The following is a 16,472-nucleotide window of genomic DNA, read 5'->3' on the forward strand; positions in this document are numbered from 1 at the left end:
AAAGTCTCAAGTAACAAATTCAAACTTCACTATCTCCTTTCCCTCATCATCTATGAATTTCAAATTCTTTGTCTCCTATAATCCAATTTTAAAAGGAAGAGTGGGTCATGGTGTTTTCTTCTTCCTATGCAATGTTACTAACAACCATGTGGTGAGATGATATGACACTTTTTGCATGAAAAGTTTGTCAGTGGCATACCTTGGTAAGACATGCAAAGGATTCTCTCTGCCAAACACTCTATGGAAGGTTCCACCTTGTGAGGCATACCAATTTGTGATGTCTGCTATTGCCCCCATTTCAACTGGTGACATGCAAGGTGGATCTTCTTCAAAGGTGAGCTTGTACAGTGGGATGATGAAGTAGTTAGTTAGTTGTGACATTACTCCTTGATAGTTGCAATCCGAAAGAAACTTGCAATAGATGTGCACTCAAGCTCTCATGGTGTCTATGTCCAGTTCATGTCAGGGAACTGTTGTTGTGCACAAATCACATCCAGTAAATATGCAGACATATAAAACCTTGCTCGCTCACCATTGAGAGGACTTTATGCCTGTGCTACATGGGCCTTCAACTGTCGAGCCAATAGATCTGATGAGTTGAATGGATTCCCCTCTTTCACCACCTCGTCCAATAAGACTTAACACCCTTTAGGAAACGTTTTCCTGCTCTTCTGAGCATGGATCCTACAAGCTAAGATAACCAAGAGTTGGTAGGCCTTCCTGAGAGAATTTTTCTTGTATACATGGGTTGGTGTCTGTTGAAACTTCGATGGCTCTTTCACCCAACCTCTAGAAATTTCTCTTGTGTTCACATAGATTTGGGTGGCATATAAAGGTGATTCCATGCAATCTACTGGCTCAAGAAAGTGATACATGTGCTAATAGTCTTATTCCTGGAAAGTGGTAAGCTTTTGTCTGTTGGCACTGCTTAATATCATCTTCTTCTCATCAATGTGAGACAATCGAACTGATGACATTTGTACACGAGAAGTTTGGATACTTGCATGCAAACTTGTATAATAATGATTGTCAGATATTGAGACACACCTATCGATCCTCTAAGTCTGCCTCAAAGTCCTTTGCAAAAGCATCATTAACTTGTGCCATGTGAGTTATGATCCCTTTTCTATAAATAGTTGAGTATTTGCATACAATGGAAAGTCTATTGGCGCTTGCTCAACTGCTTCCCTAGTAATTATTTCAGTGGTTTCTTTTGAAGAAGCACTCTTATGTTCCATGGTAATAGTGACTACTAGAGAGGTGCTCAACAACTACAGTACATGTTAGACATAAAAGACACTTGGAAAGAAAATATTAGTCTTAAGAAAATCTACTTACAAGGCATGTTCAAGCATCAAAATTAGAATCTGATGGGGAGGATTGCACAATTCTCATTGACAAGAGGGATTGGCTACCTATGGGAACTACAAACTGTGTAGTCCCAACACCAGAGTTGAAGCTTGTGGCTTGAAACTGCACAATGTGCAGTTCAACCTCGACAATGGTTTGGGAGAGCCTGTGCAATGGATAAGGTGAACGGCCAACTAGTGGAACTTCATAGTACGTAGTTGGAACCAACTTGTACTTTGCACTACCCAATTCCAGAGGCCATGCTTATGGCTTGACCCTTAGGATTGCGCAGTGCCCAGCCAGGAAAAGTGAAAACTGGCCAAGGAAAGTGAAAATATGCCCAAGGGAAGTGTTGAAAACAAGCACATCTGAGAGATAGTGTGAGATTAAGTGCAAATCTGACTAAGTATGAGTAAATCCATGTAGATCAAGTGCAGAAATTAATCAAACAGAAGGAAAATCAAGTATGTGTGGGGTGTCGCCGCAACCACGACCATTGGTGAAGAAACAGGAAAACCAATTTAACACTTGTAAAAGCTAATCTAAAAATTAACACAACACTTCTACAAGTTAAAACAAGTTGAAATGCCAAAAAATATGAAGAGAAATAAGTGAAACAACACTCACACAAGAAAAATGACAAAAAGCGATAGAAAAAGTGGCAAAAGATGACAAAAGTGAAACTCACCCAGAAAAGCGATGATGATTGCACCGAAGGTTCCTTGATCTCCTTGATTTGAGGGAATTAGGGTTTATGACGCGCATGCCTAAAATCAAGGAAAAAATGACACTTGGCAGAAGTTTATAAAAATAACGAAAGTTCCTCCTTCGAGATGCTAAAAATCGATCCCTATTTTTTAGGGATGTTTTTTTCTTTCTTAGCTTTTTGATTTTTTGATTTTTTTTTTTATCCTTTTTGGGGAAACTCGTGATACACACTACCAGGAAAGACTGTGCAGTTTCGGGCAACTGGGCAACTTTTCAGCTTAGTGCACTGTGCATTTTCTGAGCTTAATGATGGATTGCATAGTTTCTGGGTTCAATGTTGGATTGCCTTCCATGACTGCACAATTTTTTAGCTCAAGGATTTCTACCAGTCAGGACTGAAAAATTCCCATCATCAAGGTAGCTTGCCCTCAAGGATTGCGTAGTTTCTGGAGGCAACCCTAGAACTGATGTGAGACCAAGTTGTGAGATCAACTTGTGAGTTAGAAAGATCAGCTAAGTGTGTGAAAACAAGTCAACACAACCAAAATGAAAAAGATAATTCTTAGTCGAAGCATGAATACCTAAATTAGTGCAAGACTAGCTCATGTGGATAAGAAGGAAGGCTCCAAAATCGAAGCATAGGAAAAATTTTGGAGGGTGGCTGTAGTCATTACAACATTGGCAACACAGTGGTAGAAATCCAACTCTCTGAATGGATCTTGTCTCATGAAAGAAAGGTCTAACTATTCTGGAAATATTGTTCAGTTAATTGATTATCACATCTTCTTCACTTAGTTTGAGTTAAAGATATAGTCCCTACCATTCTCTTCATCGGCAGCACACATACCAAGGCAAGTCAGGATGAGTTGTTTTGATTGGGGATGAGGAGTATATAAATGTACAAGTAAAATAGATTGTCAAAGTCTTAGTTTTGATCTATGGTCTTGTTGTGGTGCTAATAGGCCTGGACAGCACTCGGACGGAGTCACTTCAGGAACACAAGCATTTCTCCGCTGCCAGTGAGCCTGGATAGTACCTCGATGAAGTTTCTTGCTTCACCTCTCTGAGTAGGAATCCTTTCTCTTATTTTTTCCTTTATTTCATTTTTCATTTTTTCCTTTCTATTTTTTCAAAGAACCATGCATAGGCACTTATTTATTTCACGGGGCGGAAGAGGGATCTTGACTTATTGAGAGCAGAAGAGGTTGTCCCTTCAGAGAAGGATGTTTATGTATAGCTCTGACATACTTGTTAAGGTTTTCCTCCTCTCCTTACTCTATTTGACTTAGTTGACTAGGATTAACTGAAAATAGAAGACCGACTAAAGTAGGCAGTACTAGTTAAGAGTGCAAGTATCTTGATTTCACTATGACTCTCTCTAAAATGATGTATTTTCCATCATAGTATCATCGACTAAAGGAAATGTAAGATTAACATAAAGAGAGGGGATAAATAGATAACCAAGTGTTGATAGCAGTACAACTTCCTCTTGGATTTCACTGAGCTTGTCTGAGAAGACAAACACAGTCTCATGCAAAAACTAACCTATAAATAAAAAGAAAACAAACTAAAGGAAATAAGTGGAGCGAAAGCGAAACAAAGTGAAGAAAATAAAAGGAAACAACAAAGAAAAGAAAAACTACTCCTACTCCTAACCTAAATAGAGCGTAGGCCAAACTTACGTAAAGCGATACTTCTAATGTCACCGCCGATGCATTGGTTGGCCTATGTAGGCAAGGGAATGCATGTCAAGAAAGATATACAAGTATAACAACAAACAAGAAAGATAAGACAATACAAACCAAAACGTTCGAAGTTTGAATGAACATGTAGAAAAGTAAAAATGAAAAGTGCATGAAATACACTTTGCAGGTGTACCATAGTGTTTAAACAAACTGTGAATCAAATACATGCAAGCATAAAATTGAAAGGAGAGCGAACATGAATAAAGAAGAAAATGTTCTCTTTGCTACTGTGCTTGCCATGTATGACTCCTCCAATGACTGAGCAATAGGATCGTGTGATGCAGATGGAGGATGCGAAAATTGCAAAAAATAGATTGATTTCCAACGTGTACGAGAGAGTGATGAGGAGCCTGGAAAGATTTAACACATTTTTGATAGGAAGTGGAACTGACCTTAAGACTATGAGAACCTAACATAACCATCATCTTAGGTTGAAGTGCCTTGACAGCTTAGGGAAGTTCCAATTAATCATAAGATGTATCATCAAAGATCGATGGATTAGAAGGAGTTCGTCCTCCACCACAGATTCTTGTTCAGACTCCCACGCATACTCATCGAAAATGATACTATGGGTTGGTTGTTCAACACCAACTCCATCCAGAACTTGATCCTCATGAACATTAAAAAATAGATTCGAAATAGGTGAACACAACACATCACAATCCGTAGGATCAGAGGGACCAAAGGACAGAGGACGAGGAGATAGCACTCCATCACAACCATCGGACTGACAGTCCAAACCTGCACTGAAATTCTAGGTATGTGAGGTGGGAAAGATGGTGGTAGATCAACAAATGAATTTTCAACTTCTCCCGCCTCAAACTACAGAACTAGAGTTGTTTAATGAGAAGAGGACGAAGGGTCACTTGGAAAAGAAACCTTGTCTGTCATAGATTGAGAAGCTCCAACACAGAGGTACGTTAGGAGAGGTTCAAAAGATGCAAGTTCATGTGTATTTTCTGAAATGTGAACAAGATATTGAGATATTCATGTCAAGAACTTCCAATCAACTTCATCTTTCAAAAATTCAAAACACAAATGTATGAAAAAATTGTGAAAATGACGCAGTGATTCATTAGGTGATTTTCACAATTCGAAAATTTTCTTGCACTGATGTTTATGATCATACATATCAAAAGCGCGAAACAAATATGTGACAATATGTTCGAAAGAGTGTATGGAGGCATCTGAAAATGTGTGACACCATTACCTTATGTGCCCTTTGAACGTGAGAATGAACAACCTACAACCAACATGTTCACAATGGATGTTGTGCTCTGTGCCGAAATCAATAAAATGAGCAGTATGCTCAAATAACATTATCTCACCCTCTCAAGGAACATACACAAATTTATGTTCATGTGGCTTTGGAACTTCTCTTGTCATATTAATTGAGTCATTAAACAATTAAGTGGATGAAAAACTTAAGGGGCATTGCAAATTTCCTCACCCTCCTTGCCAACCATTTTTCCAAAGAGTTCTAAAAGCTAGGTTTTTAGTCATGTTGGGCATAGAATCCACCATAATGTTTAGCCCTCTTAAGGATTGATAGAATCTTACACTTTTGAATCCTTCTATTAGATTTTGAATATAAAAAATCAACATTCTCAACTAAGTTTCCTTTCGAAGAGTTTTGTTTACCATGTGTCAAATGATGACATCTAAATACACTATTACGAATCAAACATTGCATATGATTTGACTCTTCGCTATCAAGAGTCATTTCCAAAGGGCCAAGGCTTCCACATGATTGTTTATTGTTTTTCCAATTCTATGGAAAATAAATTTCCTTCCTTTCCTTCAAGGTAAAATATTAACACACCCAATAGGATGAGGTGTAAAATATTCTTTCTAGCGATACTTGTGGCCATAAGACATTCTGCCAATTCCCACCCCCCAATTAAATGTCCATAACACATTCATAGAAGACCAAAAATGAACACCACTCGAGTCTTCAAGAGTCCATTGGTGACATTTCTTTCCAAACATAGGAATAAGACTCTAGTTAGACAATACATGCCAAGAAATCGAATCTCTCATTCATGGGCAATACAAATATATTTAGGTATTGTGCCAATTCCCAAACATAAAGACATGCACTATGGTCCATCCCATCCTATCAAGCTTAATGAAGGTTAAAGCCCTCAAGAATGTTTGAGCAGCATGTCCAATAGTCCGAAGGAACATATACAAATTTATGTTCATTTGGCTTTGGCACTTCTCTTGGCATATTAATTGAGTCATTAAACAATTAAGTGGATGCAAAACTTAAGGGGCATTGCAAGTTTCCTCACCCCTCTTGCCAACCATTTTTCCAAAGAGTTCCAAAAGCTAGGTTGCTAGCAATGTTATGCATAGAAGCCACCATAATGTTTAGGCCTCTTAAGGAGTGGTAGAACCTTACACTTTTGAATCCTTCTATTGGATTTTTAATGTAACAAATCAACATTCTCAATTGAGTTTCATTTGGAGGAGTTTTGATTACCATGTGTCAAATGATTACCATTAAATGCACAATTACAAATCACACAATTTATATGTTTTGGCTCTTCATTATCAAGAGTCATTTCCAAAGGACGAAGGCTTCCCTATAATGTTTGGGAAGCTGATAAAATTGAATTTAATCCATAAAAGGTTTGAAAATGAGGGATATTATATGTGTGTATTGGGGCTTCGAAAATGAATAATTTTAGTAGGATTATAGTATTATAATGATTAAAATAATTATCTATATATATAAATGAAAAAATAGATTTATTATTATTATTTTTAAATAAATTTATTTATTAATAAAAATAAAATAAATAAAATATATTAAGTCTAGAAAATCTTGGATAGACAAATAGGTGCTCTATAATGCCCAACTTAATTGAAGTATATGAAATTTTTTATTAACAAAATTTTGTGAAATATAGAGGGTTATACGACCTCATAGACCTTCTCTCAAGATTATAATTAAAGTAAATTTAGTTATTCCAAAAAGGGAACCTGCATTTTCTCCCCCTTGGACTTTTTCATTAATTGATGTAAAAATCAGTTAGTTTGTCTTTCTTTCTTTTCCAGGAAGAAAACTGGCTTTGTGTGCTCCAAATTCTTACACTTTCTAAACAATCCTAAAGTTATTCGAAATTCAAATAAAGTTTTTTCTATTTAATAATATTAAAAATTATATTTTTTAAAATAAATAAAAAAAATATTAATTTTTTATTAAAATTAAAAACATAAATATTTAAAATATTAATATAAAATTGCATTTATATTAAATTTAAGTTATTTCCATATTATTTAAATTTATATTTGATTTTAAGTTTGCACATTCAAAAACTATCATTTTAAAATAATTTGATATAGTTATTATATAAATTAATCTTACTTTAATTTGTATGTAATTTTAAATTTATATGTATTTATTTTTTAATATTATTAATTAATTCTTTTATACTTAAATTCAGGAATGTTACTTAATTTTTATTTATAATATTTGCTTTATAAAATAATTATTATTATTATTATTATTTTAATATTTATGATTAAATTATATTTTATTTAAGTTTGAATGAAGATTTTTATGAGTGGGAATGAGGATTTTTTTAATGGGAAAATAATTAAATTTAACTTCATTTAAATAGAAATGAGGATATTTATGAGAGGGAATGAGGATTCTTATGAGCCGGAAAATAACCAAATTTAACGAGGCGGGAATGAGAATTTGTTTAAGCCGAAAAATAATCAAATTTAACGAGGATACTTATGAGTGGGAATGAGGATTTTTTTAAGCCAGAAAATAATCAAATTTAACTAGGATACTTATGAGCGGGAATGAAGATTCTTTTGAGCAGGAATGATGATTCTTTTAAGCTGAAAAATAATCAAATTTAACTTCATTTAACCTAGAATGAGGATTCTTATGAGCGGGAATGAGGATTCTTTTAAGCGAGAAAAAGAAAGGAAGAAATTATAAAAGGGCACAACTTTGTTCTAGTAAAAGGATAGGAAGAGCCATACAAGGAATGCAAGAAGAAGTATTGTGAGGATACTTATGAGGGGGAATGAGGATTCTTTTAAGCGGGAAAATAATCAAATTTAATGAGGATACTTATGAGCGGGAATGAAGATTCTTTTGAGCGGGAATGAGGATTCTTTTAAGCGGAAAAATAATCAAATTTAACTTCATTTAACCTAGAATGAGGATTCTTATGAGCGGGAATGAGGATTCTTTTAAGCGAGAAAAAGAAAGAAAGAAATTATAAAAGGGCATGACATTGTTCTAGTAGAGGGATAGGAAGAGCCATACAAGGAATGCAAGAAGAAGTATTGTGTGTATGTGGAATATCTGGGTAAAGATGTAGCGATGTCGAATGTTTGGGTAAAGATGCAGGAGTAGTGTATAGCTCTATTTGGGTAAAGATGCAGTAGCAGTGTATAGCTCTGATAAGAAGATGACAAGAAACTTTGGGTAGAAGATGACTTTAGCCGGAATGAGGCTTCTTTTAAATGGGTAAGAGAAGCAAGAAATTATAAAAGACCCTTTGTTGTAGGAGAGGGATAAGGAGAGGGATACAAGGAATATAAGAAGAAAAACTCTGTGTATGTGGAATATTTGGGTAAAGATGCAATGATGTGGAATGTTTGGGTAAAATGGAGCGACAATATAGAGTCCTGATAAGAAGATGACAAGATCATGATTTCAGGTAAGTTCTTGCAAGTTATTGTTTTTTTGTTGAGTTGCATGATTTTTATAGATATCTTCTCTTCAAATTCTTTAAAAATCAATTTAAATAAAAATTTTGATTTTGTGTTTTATTAGTTGATTTCTATTTGTGATTATGTAAGTATATTTGATTTTTTTTGTTGTTTTACACAATATGCACTTTTGATGGTTAAAATATGGTTTTATGCGTGATTTTTTTTCTTATAATAGAACATGAACAGTAATAGTAATAGTAATATCATAACCCTAACCCTAATTTTATAGTTGATATTTTTTTTAAGAACATATTTATTTGCGTCATTGTAAATCCAAAATTCCTTTCCAGCACTGTAAACCCAAAATTCCTTTTTCTATTGAAAAGAAAGAAAAATTCATAACCCTAACCCTACTTTGATAGTTGATATTTTTTTTGAAGCAAATAATTATTCTCATCAATATAAATCCAAAATTCCTTTCCGTCCCTATCAATCCAAAATTCCCTTTTCTATAGAGAAAAAACCAGAAAAATATTAAAAAAAAAAAATTATCCCAAATCCCCTTTAAAAACAAAAAAATAAAAAATTTATAAAAAAAGAACATGTCCCCACCAAGAAAATCTCTCTCCCCCTTATCATGTGCTCTTTTTCACCCCCATACTGCCGGGAAGGAACAGTCCAACACATTCGAAAGGAAAGTAGGCTATCCCTGTTGATATCTAATAGCAGCGTGTAATGGTTAGGAAAAGACTCGATGAATCCACTGTAGAATGAGCCAACGGATCCACTTTAAAATATGTTCTATTTTTGCAGCCCTAGCAAAGGCATCAAACCCTAGTACGTTCTTTGAAATCTAAATACCTTTATAAACTTCCGATTATAAAAAAATACACTGAAGTTGTAAGTTGAATACATAGTATAAACAGATTTTCTGACTAGAAATGTGATCAGATAAGAGTCTCTTGTGAAACTCCAATATCTTGTGATACAAGAGATGAGGCAGCCAATATAGAGATCAAAGATACACAGGATTATGTTGAAGAGATCTAAAGAACAAAACATTTAAAACCATAGCAAGGGCACGAATCAAAACATAATGTTAACCACAGATTTACAGCACACTCACGAAAGAAATAAAGAATATCTACTGCAAGTCTCCATATCCTATGATGCCACATATCGGAGAGCCAACTTGAAGGTTGAATAAAGGATCCAATGGAAGAGCTGTAGAGACTAAAACCTAAAAGAACAGAGCACGGTACATAATCCCAATCAGAAGTTTTTTTTTTAAAGAAGTGACTTGCAGTGACTTTCAGGCATAATATCTTACTTCAGGTCAGAAACTAATAAATAGTAAGAGAAGGTAAAACCATATAATATGTGTGCAATTTGCTTAGTTGTAAGGACATCTATACTAAGTTACTGAAATGGGAAAAGGAAATCAGAAGGCAAATAGGAACAGAACTATAAATTGGTTACAGGACTCTGGATCATCTTAACAGAAAAATGAAAGAGGTTCTATAGGGTTTCAGGGAATCTAAATGAACCCACTTCTTATCTCTCAGCTTATATTATTCATATAAAATTGATTAGTAATGTATAATTGTACTATCAAGATAGGAATGGGAAAAAGAACATAACAAAAAGGTGGCCTTTTAGTGAAGTTTATAGTAACATAAATTTCAGGGGATAAGAAATCTAAACAGATTATCCTTCCAAAATATATTATAGATAAAGTCGATCAATAATTTTGTAATAAATTGTCAGGAAGGAAATGGAAATGAGAACATAAACTAAACTAGAAACAGTTCTATGGGGCAAGCTTCTGGTAGCATAGACTACATGAATCTCATATTGATATCATATCTTCTAGTAGCATAGATTACATGAATCTCACATTCATGTCATATTGAGAGAAGGTAAAACCAAACAATTTGCATGCAATTTGCTAAGTTGCTAAGACATTCATGCTAGGTTACTGGAATGGGAAAAGGGAAACAAAATTGGAAGTACCAATGGAATTATAAATTGGCCTAGAAGGTTTCAGGGAATCTAAATGAAACCCCTTCTCTTCTCTTAGTATATATTATAAATTTGATTGGTAATGTGCAATTTTGGTGTCAAGATAGGAATGTGAACAAAAATATAGCAAGAAATGGGCTAGGTGTCAGGGGATAAGAAAACTAGAATAATCACCTTTCCAAAATATATTGTAGATGCAGATCTATTACTAATGTACTAATAAAATGTCTAGAAAGAAATAGAATTGAGAACAAGAGCTAAACTAGCAACAACTCTCATTGTCAAGCTTCTGGTATATAAACAACATAAATTTTATATTGATGCCATAGAAATAAATTTATAAACAAGACCTCTGCATAGTTAAATGGAGTGAAATAAAAAAATTTAAGTTTAGAGAAAAAAATCTAGATTTTACTAAATTATCATCTCCCAGGAGACATTGGTCATATTTAACTAATATAATCCATGCCTCTAATAGATCCAAAAGAAAAACAATGAAAGCCTTACTTACTGTATTGAGGTTCTTTGAATTCCATAAATCGTCTTCATTTTAAAGTCACTCTTCATACTGCCTAATGACACCAATTTTCCAGTCAGCCTACGTATGCACAACCAATTTCTTATGATATCATTTATTTTCACAAGGATTGCATTTATCATGGAAAAAGGAGAAAAAACCATTCTTTTACACCTAAATCATTATAGATATCAATTGAACAAAGATAAAATAATAAGATTTACCGAACCATATTATGCAAAATGGCTTTAGTTCATTAATATTTTTTTGGATTTTTTCCTTGTTCACCGGGTATATATTATTGGTTAGTTTTATTGTATATTAAAATGATGTGATACCGTTCTCCCTTCTTCCTTGGAAATCTAAAACTTATGCAATTCTTGGGGATTTATAACATTTTTGTACCTAAAGGCTGATATCATATGAATTTGGTTGTGCATTGAGTGATTGGAAAGTGCATTTCATTGGGACATATGATCAATGATTTAAAGTGGAAACCATCAATGATTCAACCAATCAATTGTATGTACAGTTCAATGGAACCCAAGGCAGTAAGTAAGACTTCTATTGCTTTTCTTTCTTTTGGGAGTACCAGAGACATGGGTTATGCTAGTTGCATTGAGACATTCTCATTGCAGGGATAATGATTTAATAAAATGTTGATTGTTCTGTTAATCTGGAATAGTTTATAGTGTTTGACTATGTTAATCTGGAATAGTTTATAGAGTTTGACTATTGTGATACTCTGTTTCTTAAATTTCTTATATAACATCAAAATGTTTTATGTAATCTGGTTTTTTCTCAGTCTATACTTTATAATCTGTTTTTTTTAGTCTATACTTCTACAGATGTCCATCTCAAAGATAATGATTTTAAAATATAGTTTGTTCTGTTAACCTGAAATAGTCTATAGCCTTTCATTTGACTATTGTGATGCTTTGTTGCTTAAATCTGCCTGTAATATCAAAATGTTTTCTGTTATGTTCTTTTCTTAGTTTATACCATTACAGATAGTACCAGAGACCTATCCTATGTTATGCTATTAACATCTTCTTGATCCTATTCTCACCTTGACATTATATTTGTACATTACTGATTGATTTTAAATGCATATTATATACTAGACGAGGGGATGTGTGTTCATGCTAATGTTAATATTTTTCTTAGCATCATTACATTCCTATTTTGTGTTCTCTTTTTCATTTTCTGGTTTCTGTTAATAAAGAGTGGGTGTCCTTGCAACGTGGCAATTTATACGCATGTTCTGTTTAGTTTAAACCTCTATTAATATGTATTCGTATGACCTGAAGTAGCCTATTTTCCCTAATACCCCCTGTATCACGACTTACTTTTCAACTGCCTCTTTAACTTTGCCCTTGGATTTTATTCAATCTCTACTTTGGCTGCTTCATCTATTGTATTAGAAGATAGGAAAAGTTGGAGTGACTTTTTTAATTGGTATTTAGTGAATTGATAATTTTTTTGGTTGGAATTGTGTTGTGTTATAGATTTATGGTTTTTTAGATTTTATTATTTAAAATTTTTTACTGTGATAAAATTAAATATAAAAATTTGGAATTCATAAAATGTGTATGGTTTGATGTTTTTGCTAATAATGTATATGATTTAGTTGTTGTTAAATTGGATTCTTCATTTTAGTGTTAATAAGTATTTATTTGTTTTTCCTAATTTTAGAGTTAATAAGTATTTATTTGTTTTTCTTAATTGTAATAAAAACATTAAGAATGATTGTTTTAAGATTTTTGTGGTTGGTATAGTGATTATTAGAGTTCGGATTTGATTCCATAGTATCCATTTTTGAGTGGACGTTTTGAGTCTACAACAAGATGATCTTGCTATAGACTGGAAACTTCCACTAAAAAATAGTTACTGTGGAATCAAATCCAAACTCCAATAATCAACATTAAAAATTGCAAATGGAATGTCAAGCACAAATGGTTCAACTACTTTACTTTCCATACTAATCCATTTTCAGACATATTCCTGAAGTTTAAATATGATATTTAACTTTTATAAATTTATAAATAGATTCTTACTCTGACTTTCCTATATTAGAAGTTATTTTTAGGTAAACAATTTTATTATGTGAACAAATTTATTATATATAATAAATAAATATAAATATAAATATTATTTATATATTAATATTTTTCTAGATTATATTATTTTCCATAGCTTAAAAAACTACATAAATAATAAAGTATTTAAAAAATATAAATAAAATATATTGAAAATATTATAAATAATTTAATATATATTAATTTTTTACCTTATTTATGTATTATAGATTAAGTTTTTGTGGTGAATTTTCAACTCAATAAATATTTTGGACCTCATTTAAACACAAGACCATGGTGTTTCAGAGTCATGTTGATTTATACATAAAAACTTAATTATTTATTTTTTATTTTTCTATAAACTGGTTCTATCCCATAAGACTTTCTAGCATCCTCTTCTTTCAATTTTTATCTTTTGATTTTATGAAAACAATTAAAAATTTATTTAGAAAATTTACATTAAATAAAAAATACAATAAAAAAGAGTAAAGAGATATATTCCCACCTGTGTTTGAATTTTTTTCGAAATTTTATTTTTTATTTTTTTTGTTAATGTTAATATTATTATTAAAAAAAAAAAAACAGAAATGAAGATTCTTATAAGTAAGAAGCACTATTCTTATAGGTAGGAAAGAGAAGTTAGAAAGTCTAAAGGACCATCACAAATAATAATACTAATAATAGAAGAAGCAACACATATAAAATGATAAGTAAAAATACAGCAGTTGCATAGAATTTTAATAAAAAGATAACAAGATCATGATTTCAGGTAATTTCTGTAATTTTTTATTTTAATTTTTTTTGTTGAATTAAACAAATTTGATATATATTCTTTTCAATTTTTCAAAAATCAATTAAAATAATTTGGTTTTGTATTTTATTAACTAATTTGTAATTTTGATTTATCAATTTTTTTAAACATTAACTAAAAAAAATTGTTTTTTATTTTATTAGATGATTTGTAATTTTGATTTATCAATTATGTTCTATTTTATCGTTGCATTAAAGAATTTGCAGCTTTGATTAATAATACTGAAGTTATAGCTTCAATACAGTGATATTTATAATGACATAAACAGATTTTCTGAATAGACATCATGCGTCTGACTACACGTGTGATCATGTAAGAGTCTCTTGACGAAACATCAATATATCTGAATACACATCACGCGTCTGACTAGACGTGTGATCACGTAACAGTCTCTTGTTTAAAACCACACAGTATGTGTGAACGAGAAAAGATCACATATTTGGATGAAGGGATGGTTTTTGTTTTTTTTGTTTTTTTTTAAATAATTTTTAGAAAGTTAATTACTTAAGAATTTAAAGAATTTTTTTAGACTTGTTAAGATAATTTAGTGGGACTAATTGAACTATTATTTTATTCATTTTAAAAAAATGGTTATCATTAAAGATATTTAGTTTCTTTTGTTGTTCTGGAAAAATTCATAACTAAAATGGATGTGCATAGATTTTTCACATCTAAATATATAAAGGATATAGGAAACAACAAATTGATAAGATGAAATTTATGGTTAGAAAAAATTGATATTGAGTCCGATTATAGAGCAGCTAATAACAATGTTTTTATTGATTTCTTAGTCAGGGAATTTCAAGTGCCAATCAAGATAGTGAAAATGGTAGCAAGCAATCTCTTATTGATTTCTTAACTAAGGAATTTCAAGTGCCAATCAAGCTAGTGAAAATGGTAACAAGCAAGCAAGAATCAAGAGAGCAAGAGAATCCAGATATTTTGGGTCTTACTTGCAGAATAAAGACATGTCCAACAGAAATTCAAGAAAAAATATTTGAAAAATGGGCTTATCAATCCAATTCATATGATAACACAGAAGAATGGAGAAGCAAAGGATATTGCAACACCTACATAGATAAAAGTGACAATGGAAGGGTTTATTTGGAGTTCTATAACGCAGATATAGATGATTGGTCTTCTTTATTAAATTTTCTTAAGTTTCATAAAGAAGTCATAGTTGGCTTTGATTGTAGCCTTTTGATGAACAATCCATGGAGTTCTTTGTTTGAAATATTTATTGCCAAATATGTTCCTTGCACTGATGAAAGCCTCAAAGATGCAGATTTAATCGTAATTCTTCAGTCAGATTTGAAAATTGCTGCACAATTTAACTTATGCTTCAAGTTTGCTATTACATTGGAAAGTACCAAAGTATCTTCACTTGATCGGAAATCAAATCATGAGGAACCGAGATTCCAAATAAAATCCACTTTTTCCAGCTATCCCATATCTGAAGAAATTTTTATTGAGTGCTTACAAGAGAGTCCTTTTGAAAGATGTTTCTCTTATCATATCATGGAATATAACTCAGATCTAGAAGAAGATGATCCAAATGACATGATACCTCCTACTAGTTGAGCAAAGTGAAGTAGGTGGGTCTTATATAATAATACCATGATAGTTGGCATGTGACTATCTAGTTGTGTTGTCAAAGTCATGTTTACTTTTTGTCTTCTCAAGTTGTATGGACAATGTTGAGTTTTTAACAGGGTTTCCAATTCCTTCGTAGTGTGTTATAAAAGGAATGTTCAAGATCATTATTAGAAACTCTGTGTATTTAGAGCCCAATGTACTAAGAAATATATTTTCCAAATTACTGGTTTTGCAAGAAGAATTAGTGTTGGAGTTTGTATCAAATATTGGGTTTCTAAGCTTCTTGAATTTTGCAAGACTTTCTTTAATATAAGTAAAAAAATTTGTATCTCTCTATTTTGTATCTGTATCAATATAAATATTAAGTTCTCTAAAGTTTTTGAGTGCTATAGAAGTTCTTTGTTTTAATATGTATTTCAACTTTTATGATATGGACTGCCCTTTAAGTATGTTTAAGAAATAGTATTAATTTATTTAGTTTATAAGATATTGTAATTTTTTTTAAATTGAGTGGATTTAGTTATTATTTTAACTTTTCCCTATTATTGAAATTATTATTTTTCGTTCTTAAATAAGAATTCCTTTAAAAATATAATTTATCATCTTTCCTTCTTAAATAAGAAGTTTTCATAGTCCAAAAATTTAGATCAAACAATGGGTTCTTGATTTGAATCCCCTAAATTAAGCATTATTTTATATCAACAAATTTATATCAACAAATTTATTGTGAATGCTATTACAAATATGAAAAAGCATTCTTTTTTGATAGTCCAAAAATTGAGATCAATCAATTATTGTTAATGTTTTTAGTTATTACTTTTTATAAGTGGGTTCTTGATTTGAATCCCCTAAATTAAACATTATTTTATATCAACAAATTTATTATAAATTTTATTTGCAAATATGAAAAATGATTCTTTAAATCTTATAAATGATTTATTTTTAAAAATTTAGGGAAA

At 31.6% G+C, this 16,472-nt stretch overlaps 1 pseudogene; it reads left to right on the forward strand.

Annotated features, from left to right (window-relative positions):
• Nucleotides 1–14,811: 14,811 nt before the first annotated feature.
• The window catches only part of LOC149156634 (putative nucleoredoxin 3), a 103,848-nt pseudogene continuing 102,187 nt past the window's right edge, over nt 14,812–16,472 (forward strand).

This window comes from Pinus tabuliformis, chromosome 9 (assembly GCF_031772625.1).
Source record: "Pinus tabuliformis cultivar Carrire ecotype Pingquan chromosome 9, CPIR1, whole genome shotgun sequence".
In the NCBI taxonomy this organism is placed as follows: domain Eukaryota; kingdom Viridiplantae; phylum Streptophyta; class Pinopsida; order Pinales; family Pinaceae; genus Pinus; species Pinus tabuliformis.